At 35.8% G+C, this 11,197-nt stretch overlaps 1 long non-coding RNA gene across 1 annotated transcript in view; it reads left to right on the top strand.

Moving 5' to 3' along the window:
* Positions 1 to 11,197, top strand: part of LOC107740639 (uncharacterized) — a 56,367-nt gene that overhangs the window by 25,565 nt on the left and 19,605 nt on the right. The window lies entirely within an intron of this gene.

Below are 11,197 nucleotides of genomic sequence, written 5' to 3'. Positions count from 1 at the left end.
AAAGTCCACTCCAAAGGGAGATATTTTGTTTTTAAAAAATCCCTTTTCAAGAACTACAACGAACGGCTCGGAACTACAGCGTTTGTTTTTCCGGGTTTTGTGATGTCACAAAGCGGCTCATTAGAATATCATTAAAATAATTCCCTCCTATGGAAATTTGAATGGTTGGGGGGTGAGGAGGGCGAGGTCCTGGTTAGAGTGCTTGGTTGAGTGCATCAGACAAGACAACGACTGGACTATGGTACAAATAAATTCAACTGTATAAAAGTTTCACTGCAATTCATGTTATAATGTTAGAATTAAAGAACAGTAAACATAATACATATTACTGTTGCACTTATCGGTACATAGTAAATGCAGTTATTTTTAAGCGGTTGTTGACATCATATGTAAAACATGATTTAGCAAAAAAAAAACGTAACCACTCTATGTCTTGCAATTCTGTGTGTGCAAAGTTCTGCGCGATCCTCTTCCTCAATATTCTCGGGGTCTGAATCCGGCTCAAATTGATATGGCAATATTGACACCATCCATACCGGAGCAGACGGAACTTGCTGCTTTGGCAAGGGGCGGGGCAGTACTGAAACACAGTCTAAGCTGTTCGCCAATCACAACGCACTGGGACAGCTAACCAATCACATCACATTTCGTTTTTCGGAATGCGGGCCTTCATCAAACCCGGAACTAATCGAGCCCTTTGTGCCAGACTGGGGAGAAAGGTATTGAAATAATGCATGAGCATGTTCTAGTACACCCCCAAAACAAAATCAAGACTTTGTAAAAGAGCAGAATAGGACCCCTTTAATCAGTAATGTGTAATTATTTTTATTTTCATTACATTTTATAATTTTATCATTATTATTCTAAAATAGCCAACTACGTTACATGTTTTATTTAGGCCTATGTGTTTTTCATCTGTAATGTGAAGTTTAAATTTTTGTACTTTATTACTTCTATCATTCTTATCTCCATTTATTTATTTACTTAGCCTATTTATTGAATCTGTAATGTAATTATTTTTATTACTTTTATCATTATTATTCTAAAATAGCTGATGGTTCCATTTTTTTTTTTTTTTTTTGTCTGTAATTTGTGTATTTTTTTATTTTGATTACTTACTTTACTTTACTTTTATTATCTTTTGCATATAACTGAGTAAACTCGCCATTCAGGTTGATGCTGGTATTATGCTCTTCCACTGGCCCCCTCTCTTACCCTCCTTGCTTTGGGTGTTAAAGTCAGTAAAGCCACACGCCTAAAGTCACAGCAGGTGCCCTGAAAGACAAAGCAGATCAGGATATTTTTAAAAGTGGGATGCAATGCCATGATGTAGCCAGGGAAGTGTGTGTGATTGTGGATGCCTGTAGTGGCCTAGTGGGCAGCAAATGTAATGCTGTTTTTGTTGTGATAAATGTGTTTAGCTCTAGGGACAGTGGCCAGTGAATTTGTCAAGGCCGTTTTGTTGTTAGGAATAAGATTACATGTTGACCTTGTGAGGAAACTACAGGTTCTGTAATTGAGTATAGTACATGACAAAATACAGAATGTCCCTTAGTTCAGTGATTCAAACCTGATAGATATGTGGACTCATAATATGTTTTTCATCTTAATATCTGACAGGGCCTCTTTTTTTACTTCTGTGTCAAAACTTAGATTGAAAATTATTTTGATGTATTTTGTCACGTATTGGGGAGGCCTTCTTCTTGTAGTATTTGTAAATATTAAAGTTCAGATTTGACTTCTGTCATTATCAACTCACCCATAATATATATATTTTTTCTTCTTTGGAAAACAAAATAAGATATTTTGGATCACCTTCTTATTTTTGAATCTGATTTTCCAAGCTACAGTTTTCTATACATTAAATGCATGTTATCAGGGATGTTAAAGGGATAGTTCACCCACAAATGAAAATTTTGTCATTAATTACCCATAAGACCTTTGTTCATCTTCGGAACACAAATTACGATTTTTTGATGAAAGGCGGTGTAGACTGACTGAAGGAAAAGAAATCATTTAATAAAACTCGAATAATTTTTGTTTTCTTTGTGCACAAAAAGTATTCTCGTAACTTCAAAAAATTATGGACTATTTTAATGATGTCTTTACTACCTTTCTGAGCTTTGAACGTGTCAGTTGCTTTGCTGTCTATGCAGGGTCAGAAAGCTGTCGGCTTTTATTAAAAATATTGTAATTTGTGTTCCGAAGATGAACGAATGTCTTACAGGTTTGGAACGACATGAGGGTGAGTAATTAATGACAGAATTTTCATTTTTGGGTGAACTATCCCTTTAAGATCCAAAAGATACAAAAAAGTGGTCCACATGACTCTTTTTGTGGGAATTCAAGTTGTTTTTTCATTTTTAAAAGTGAAAGAAAAAAGTGTCGATGGAACAGTACTGGCATTTTGATCACAAAAATAAACGTCCTTTATAATCGAAGTATGATTTTGACAGTATGATATTGCTTTTTTTCCGATTACCTTGTTTGTTTCCATCAAGTTTCCATCACGTTGTTTGAAATTCAAGGCAGCTGTTTGAGCATGTCAAATTTACCCTCGGCCCCACACATCCTACAAAAGATAGATAGACTGGTGCTACATCTTTCCATCCTTTCCTCCCCTACTTCCCAACATGCTGTAATCAAGATTTATCAGCTCCGAGGCAGATGGTTTTCCAGGATGCCAGCCGCAACCCCCCTCCCGACCCTCGTGCTGGATCCTGAGCCCTGGGCCCAAGTGTTTGTCTAGACTTGAGTAATCCGCCTCATCTAGGAATGACAGGGCCCCTAACCTCCCCTCCCCATTCTCCTCCATCCCTGCATGTCCCAGAGGAATTAGGGTCATCCATCCTCAAGTACCCCTTTGCTGCTAAAAGTAGCTCAACACATGGCGAAGCTTTTCGTAGAACTGAATCCAGTCTTGTGGGTTCCTCAAGATCTCCAAAAATCCATAGCAACAATGTCTTTTTATACCTTTGATAATGGCGGCGGAATCTCAAGCCAGCATAATGTCAAAGTCCTCAAGGATTCCTGAGTGCTTTCGAAGAAAAAACCCTTTCATACAATGAAAGTCTGGAGTAATGAGACGAGTTTTTGAAATTTTTAATTTAAACCACAAGACTTGAAAAGAATAGAAGGGCAGGCATGACGCGCATTCTCGTTATCAGCTGGCTCGTGAATTGGCCGTAGCAAGTGGCGGGACACGTGTCCCTCTCTTTGTTTAGCCGGAGCCTGAATTGGCGCCTTGGATGGGACATAAGGCCGTCTTTGAGAGCGGTGGTTTGCTGGCCCTCATTATCCTCATTGTTGCATTCCATTACACCTAATTTTTTGCCCCACTTCAACAGGGACTTTGGACAAAGCCCACAGTGTGAAAGGAAGCAGTCGAACCAAAAACTTGGAAGGCGGAGGAATTGTTAACACCTCAGTCTGTCGGAGGATCTCATTATCCCCCTGCTATCACATTAAAAGTATCTGATATTAGAATATTATATTAGCCAGCCAAGTAATATAATCCAGTCTATGTTCCTCTCTGTTTGATATGCTGTGGATATAAGAACTTTGCTGGAGAAGTCCGCTATTGTGAGTCATAGTGTGTACGTGACAGACTCGCAGTGTGTTTGCCAGATTGCCATGTGCTCAGAAAGTTGTGTATAGGGCTTGTCTTGGATTGTGGGAAGGGTCACACATTATGAGGCTGTTGTAGATGCCTTTAGACATCCATAATGTTGGCCTAATCGGTTTTTCTATTTGCTGTTTCTGAATTCAATTTCAGTTTAATTTAAAAGTACAAATTTGAAAGTGCCAGGATTGTTTTGCATAATGTACTGCCTGAATACACATAAATTACATGAATTATGTATGTGTGTGTGTGTGTGTGTATATGTATGTATGTATGTATATATAAAAAATTGTCACATAAAATATGTAAGAAAATAGTTGCATTTTTAAAATCATTCTCTTTATAGATTTTATTAATTTGTTCTTATATAATAAGAGCTAATGACTTGAATAATAAAAATGAATAAAGTGCCTAAAAAAGTGACTAATAAAGTGCCTAACTAATAAATGTGTGTATGTGTATGTATATATATACTGTATATGTATATGTGTGTGTGTGTGCGCGTGTGTGCATATTAAAAATTATGATGTAAAATATATAAGATAACATTTTTAATTATTCTCCTTACAGACTTAATTTGTTCTTCTATAATAAAAACTGATAACTTGTATAACAAAAAACATAGAAAGTGGCACTGATTGTATTATTATTTTTATATAATTATATATTTTTATGATTTTTTTATATTAAATATTATTATTATTATATTAATGTACAAAGACAATCATATAAACAGTATATATTCATATATATATATGTGTCGTAGTATGTGTGTCTTACGTACACACACAAACATATATATGAGCAATATCACTCGAGTACGAGAGCGATACCGGCTCTGCGGCCGAGTGCCGGAGGCAATCACAGCCGCTGATATCACGAGAGTGATATTGCGTTTATACAACAGTTCGACGGAACATGTGTGTAATTAAACAAGAAACAACGGAGTGCCTAATAAAACCCTCTTTTGTGCGGAACTACTTCCTTCCGCCACGGATTCAAAGCTCAAGTTGACAGTTAAACATACGTCACTTTTAGAATTCGTATCAAGGGCATGTGCTGCTTCAGTTAGGTTGTGAGTGAGAAATAATGAGGTTATAAGAGAGAAACAATGCAGCAAGACGTGCATCCGAATGAGAGAGAGAGAGACCGCGAAGCTAGACGTTTCTTCTTATATTAACTAACGTACTCTACGATTAGCTCAGTGAATTAAAAAAAAACAAAAAAACATAGACCCGGCTAGAACAAGCGGAGTGATACAACATTGTGAAAGGGCGTTCCTGTAGCGATACCAGTACAATATCTCACGGTTCTAATCAGATTTGAGAACCAGAACGAACTGTTGTATAAAAGATTTTATTTATTCATCCTTATGTAATAAAAGCTAATAAAGTGCCACTTTGACCCTGGAGCACAAAACCAGTCTTAAGTCGTTGGGGTATATTTGTAGTAATAGCCAAAAATACATTGTATGGGTCAAAATTATTGATTTTTCTTTTATGCCAAAAATCATTAGGATATTATGTAATTTTTAGATATTTTGTAAATTTCCTATTGTAAATATATCAAAACTGATTAGTAATATGCATTGCTAAGAACTTCATTTGGACAACTTTAAAGGCGATTTTCTCAATATTTCGATTTTTTTGCACCCTCAGATTCCAGATTTTCAAATAGTTGTATCTCGGCCAAATATTGTCCTATCCTAACAAACCATACATCAATGGAAAGCTTATTTATTCAGCTTTCAGATGATTTATAAATCTCAATTTCAAAAAATTTACCCTTATGACTGGTTTTCTGGTCCAGGGTCACATATGCATCTTAAAGTCTTAGTATGTGTGTCTTGTGCATGTCCTACGTACTGTACACACACACACACACACACACACACTTGTATTTGTGGTTTACGGGGACTCTCCATAGGCGTAATGGTTTTTATACTGTAACTGTATTTTCTATCGCCCTACACCAACCTTACACCTAAACCTACCCCTTACAGAAAACTGCTGGCAATTTTTGAATTTCATAAAACACCGTTTTGTATGTTTTTTAAGCCTTTTGTTTTACAGGGACACAGGAAGTGTCCTCATAAACCATGTTTACGTTGTAGTACCCATGTCATTATACACATTTGTGTCCTCATAAACCATATATACATGTACACACACACACATACATATAAGACTTTATAGATTCGTCCTTATATAATAAAAACGAATAAAGTGCCACTAATTATATTAATATAGTTTTAATTATATAACTCTTTTATTGTTTAAAATTAACATCCAGGAATACTATATTGAACATTAAACTAAAGTCAACTTTCAGCTCTCTGTCTCTTTCTCTCTCCCGCTGTTTTCTTCATGTGTCACCGAAATATCTGTTCTTCTCACTGCCCAAATCTAGTTAACTCAGACTGTGTGTCGTCGTTTTGTTCCTAACATCTCTCTGAGTGAATTTACATGTGTGACAGATTTCACATTCTTTCTGCCTACGTACTGAGGTCCATTACGTCGCCTGTGTAGGAGTCAAGGGCAGCCCTTAGACAAAGTGAACAATCTCCCTATCCCTCCGTCCACCCACTCCTCACCGTTTGACTAGAGGGACAGTCAGATACGGGGCGGCAGCGCACCAGATGTTGTTTCAGTAATGCTGCTGAAATGAGAGATGTTAGATACCTGCTGTCTGTAGCCTTGATTGTTATCCCCTACATGGATAACTACAGCGCTGCCTTTGATGCTATCACTCGAGCCCTGATGCTGATCACCGCTATAGCAATCACACTTAGATTAGATTATTTCTGTGTCAGTTAGAGAAGGTGAGATCAAGCTGGCATCCAATCTGCAAGTCCTCCTATCTTTGTCAGGCACTGAAAAAAGAGGAATGGAAGTGTGATTTTCTTTTTTTTGTGATATAGTAAAAAAAGAGTATACTGACAATTGATAACAGGCACTGTGGCGTCCTTTGATTAATAGTGCACACTGGAGATATGCTCTCATTTGCTTGCTGATTGTGTGTCTGTCTTGTTACCATGGTGATCCTCATGCTATACATATATATGCTTCATAACAGAAATTTTTAAGCATCAAAGTATTTTTATAATCAGATCAGAGCTGAGGCTCACAGAAGATGGTTCTGTTAACCATCACTTTTTCATGCTGAATAAAATTCACAGAAGAAATGTAGCTGCCCAGATCAACAGGGACACGTGACAGCATCTTAGGTGGTGATTTTGTTATGTTTTGTCTGGAATTTGTGGATCATTCACTCACCTGCTGTTTTTATAGGGGCTTGTGGTCTTGCCTTAATTTCATTCTCATTTTTAAATTTTTTTTTTTTAAATAATTGTTTATTTTTTTTTATTTTATTTTTTTTACTTTTTATTTTTTTTATAATTGTTATTTTTACTTTATTTTTAATTTTTGCTTATTTGTATTTAATTTTATTTGCTTATTTAATATTTTTATGTTATTATTTAATATTTTTGTATATTTGTATTTTATATTTTTATAGATTTTTATACTATTTGTTATTTATACTTTTATTTTGCTTAGTTTTTATTGTATTTATTTGCTTATTTTTTTATTTTTTTAATATTTTTGTTATTTTTCCTTTAAGTTTTGCATATTTTTATTTTATGATATTATTTATGTTCATCTTGTTTTTAGCTTTTACTAAACTGTTACGAACGGTTATTTGTACTGTATTTTCATTCATTCATTCATTATTTATTTATTTTATTTTTTTATGCTTATTTTTTTATTTTATTACATTTCATTTTTGGCCATGGTTATGAATGGAAGCACTTTAGGTGATTGTGAAACAGGCTCAAACCTGCATCACCCACATGAGCACCACAGCTCAGTGTCTCAGAGCATGTGCATTAACCACTGGGCCACGCTTCAAAATTGTATGAATGTATAGGTGTACAATGACCTGCATAAACTTCTCTTTATTCCTTGCTGCAAACTCTTGAACAGGACAGAGATCAGTGTGCATGATGCTGAGGCTTGGCTGCACCTCCCCACCTCGCCAATTACTGTACATCCTGCTCCGTGTTGCTCAGAATGCGTCTCGTCTCACTGAAGCAGTTGATGTGTCTGTTTGTGTGGGTGTGAATATGTATGTTCTATGCTTTAAGCATGCCATTTGTTTTTATGTTTACAAGAATATGCATATGCTTATATGGAAAATTACTGTGGGTGAGAGCATGTGAGTCTCTCTCTCCCTATCTGTTGCTGCATTGGAATTACACATAATACATGCATATTGTTTGTTCCTGAGCTGCATGTAGAGAGCATCAGCCGGGTTCCAGAACTAAAAATCCCATTCATTTTCTCCTTAGAGGAACTGTTTTTAACAATAACTTAAGCTTGAGTTATGAGATTATTAATTAATTTTATACAGTTTGGTTGTAGCCATCAGCCAGCAATTATTTTATTTATTAGAAATAATATTCTTTATATCTAAAAATTGATTTCTAAATCCTAAATCCAGAATTCTAAATTCTGCAATAAAATCTCCAGCAATCTGAGAATTGCAATTAACAAGTTGTGCCAGAAGATCTCTTTAGTGCCTGATCACTTCTATGATTCACTGCAAATGACATGGTCAGTCTCTCTACACTCTCAATCTACTTAGATATTTGCATATATCTATACATGCATATTTTGTAGGGATGCACTGAAATGAAAATTCTTGCATAAATTAATAGCCAAAATGTGCTTTTTACTGTTTTGTCTTGCTTTTCAAAGAAAAAATCATTTACAAAACAACAATTTAAAAATATTTACTTAACACTGAAATTTTTTTTTACATTCTAGCAGACATTATACCAATAAAACACAACTTAACTTAAAATTAATAAGTTAGTAAAATAATATTTTTGGCCATTTTTAGACCCCCTTCTTGAACCATGTATTTTTTGCCGTACAAATAAATGCAGCATTGATGAGCAGAAAAGACTTATTTTAAACCATTAGAAAATATTATAGATCCTAGTCTGAACACTATGTGTAAATGTTACAATAAATGTTTTAATAGAGCTGTTGTAATTATTATATTCATTATTATTTTCTTTTTTTTATTTTGTTTTACAGAACAACAATGCCTTGTAAAAATTCATAAAAATGTTACTGAGCAGCTGATGAGTTACAGTTTCAGCGCAGATTTCCCTCGCGCGTTGGACTTTGAACCCTGCCGCCGCGAGCTCATGCAGCGCCGTTAGAACACGTGCAATTCTTGCGTGTATTAGAAAACATAAAATTCTGCAGTTTATTTAATTATTTAAGGGCATTTCGCGATTTTAATCATCATACAGTAACCAGCAACAACCACCCTTCCTCTTCTCATCGAAGACATGCAATGCAGTACTAAACAGTCTCTCGCTGTCGGTGCTTGTAATGATTTCTGCGTCTTTCTCAGACAGCTTTAAACAGTTCAGCTCAGACAGTTTCCACTCTGCCGTCATGTTTGCTGCATTAGCGCGCGCCTCTATTTGATCGCGTCACGTCTTTGTTCGGTACAATTTATTCGGTCTTTTCGCTTATTCGGCCGAACACCGAAAGAGCTTTTTTTTGCTATTTTCGACCAAATAATTTCGGTTGTCGAACATTCGGTGCATCCCTAATATTTAGCTATAAATGTGAAAGATGCATATATATACACACAAATATTTAAGTAGTTTGAGAGTTTAGCGAAGGGAGATTGACTCTAATATATTGTTTCTGTATCTATAATCAACATCTTTAAATCTTTATATTTTTCTAGCCTTTTTTAATTCGATTGTCATTTGCACTGCTTCATGGAATTAAAAAAAAAAATTTTTTTAAGCTTTTAGCACTCAGTCGTGTACCTTAGCTTTCTTTGTCCAATTTTCGAATACTTTTTTCACTTCGAATCAAAGTTTGTAGTATTGTGATTTAATGTACCTTGTAGCTGGTTGATTTGGTTGAAAGTCAATGGGAAAAATACTTCTTGTTGCTAAAAAAAGTGGATGGCAATGTTACATCCTATAGAGCAAGTAGTATAGAGCAGTTTAAAATGATAATAAACATTAAAAATTTAAAGAACAAAAACAATTCCAAGTATTTCAGGCGAAATGTGTAATTTCTGAACCACAAATGTATCCAAACAGATAGAGCTGTTCAGTCATGATGTTAATTTGTAGGCTAACCCAGAAGGCTAATTCACCATGTGTTCCCTGTGGGCTTTTAGAATGGTGGTTCTGAGTAAATGAAAGACTCATTACTTGAATAGACTTTGACATTTTGTTCTGCAACATAAAGTGCACTGTCATTCCTCAATCGTATATTTTTTTTTTCATTGTCATTACTGGAAAAACATGATACATTCTTTTTGTCTCACTTTCTTTCTTAATGTTCAGACAGCATCTGGCTATACTGAACAATACTTTCAGTTTATCTACTCAAATTTCACACCCACTTTAAAATCTGCATGTGTTGAATCACCTATTTGTCATATATAGATTCCAGATCCCTTTGTTTGAAAAGCAAAATATGCTTTATCTCCTTCTTTATCGAAGGTGCTGATGACATCGGCAGATGTCCGCCACACGCGGTCTGCAGGTAACGTAAGGCGCGGCTCATCTGTCGGGCCTCATGTTTTGGCTATGGTTTGCCGTATCTGTGTCCCTTTTCTGTGCTGTAAGGGGTTCAGGTGTCACCCACACAATACACACAACATGGCCGTATATCAGCACGGAAAGACGAGAAGTTTGTTTGCCCACTGCTCTCCAGAGCCTCTGGCAGCCGTCTGGAAGGTGCATTTGCAAAAAAGCAAAGTAAATGAAACTGTAAAATGTTGAAAAATTACCAACATTACCAAAAAGGCATTACAAACGGGATTGTGTGCACACAGGATTCATGAACACTCCCCCCATCTGCCATTGTTCAGTCAAGCAGTTAGCCCTGCCTTAAGCACATTTCATTGGTTGAGCCAACGTTTCTGTTGTCGGGCTAAATGTGAAGTGCAAACAAACAGAGCAATGTTTTGATAGCGCCACAAAGACACTGTATTTACACTTAATGTGGGATTAAAACCACAGAGGCGAATTTGTTTATTTATCCAGATTGAGCATTTAAACTATAAAAAGAATTATTCAGAATTGATTTATACATTTTCTGAAGAATATGTAAGAGGTGTTTTCTAGAGCAATGTAGCAAACATAATGCTAGGATTTTCTGGGGGTTTCCAGGTGGTTGCTGAGGTTTTCTGGGTGTTTGCTCGGTAGTTATTTGCTGGCCAAGTTGAAAAGGGGTGTAACTTCAGACTTTAAGTATGAGTAATACTCATCCCAGCCGAATGCATAGTCACTCGAATAAAGTTCCAGCCGAACGCCAGACTCTCTGGAAAAATATGCTTGTGGTGACATTTCTGTAAATTATTACGTCGCTTTGCATGTTTCATTTAAGTGAAATGCTCAATGTTCATCCAGTTTTATCTGAAAAAGATGAACGCGAATCAAACAATGTTTTATTACACTAGTTGTTTTACGTATCGCAACAAATATCGCAAAAATTAAAGTCTGGTGAGAAGCTACTCTAAACCTAA

This window comes from Sinocyclocheilus rhinocerous, unplaced genomic scaffold (genome assembly GCF_001515625.1).
Source record: "Sinocyclocheilus rhinocerous isolate Xijiao unplaced genomic scaffold, SAMN03320098_v1.1 scaffold705, whole genome shotgun sequence".
NCBI lineage: Eukaryota > Metazoa > Chordata > Actinopteri > Cypriniformes > Cyprinidae > Sinocyclocheilus > Sinocyclocheilus rhinocerous.
Note: the sequence above shows the minus strand (reverse complement) of the source record. Positions and strands in the feature narration are given on the sequence as shown.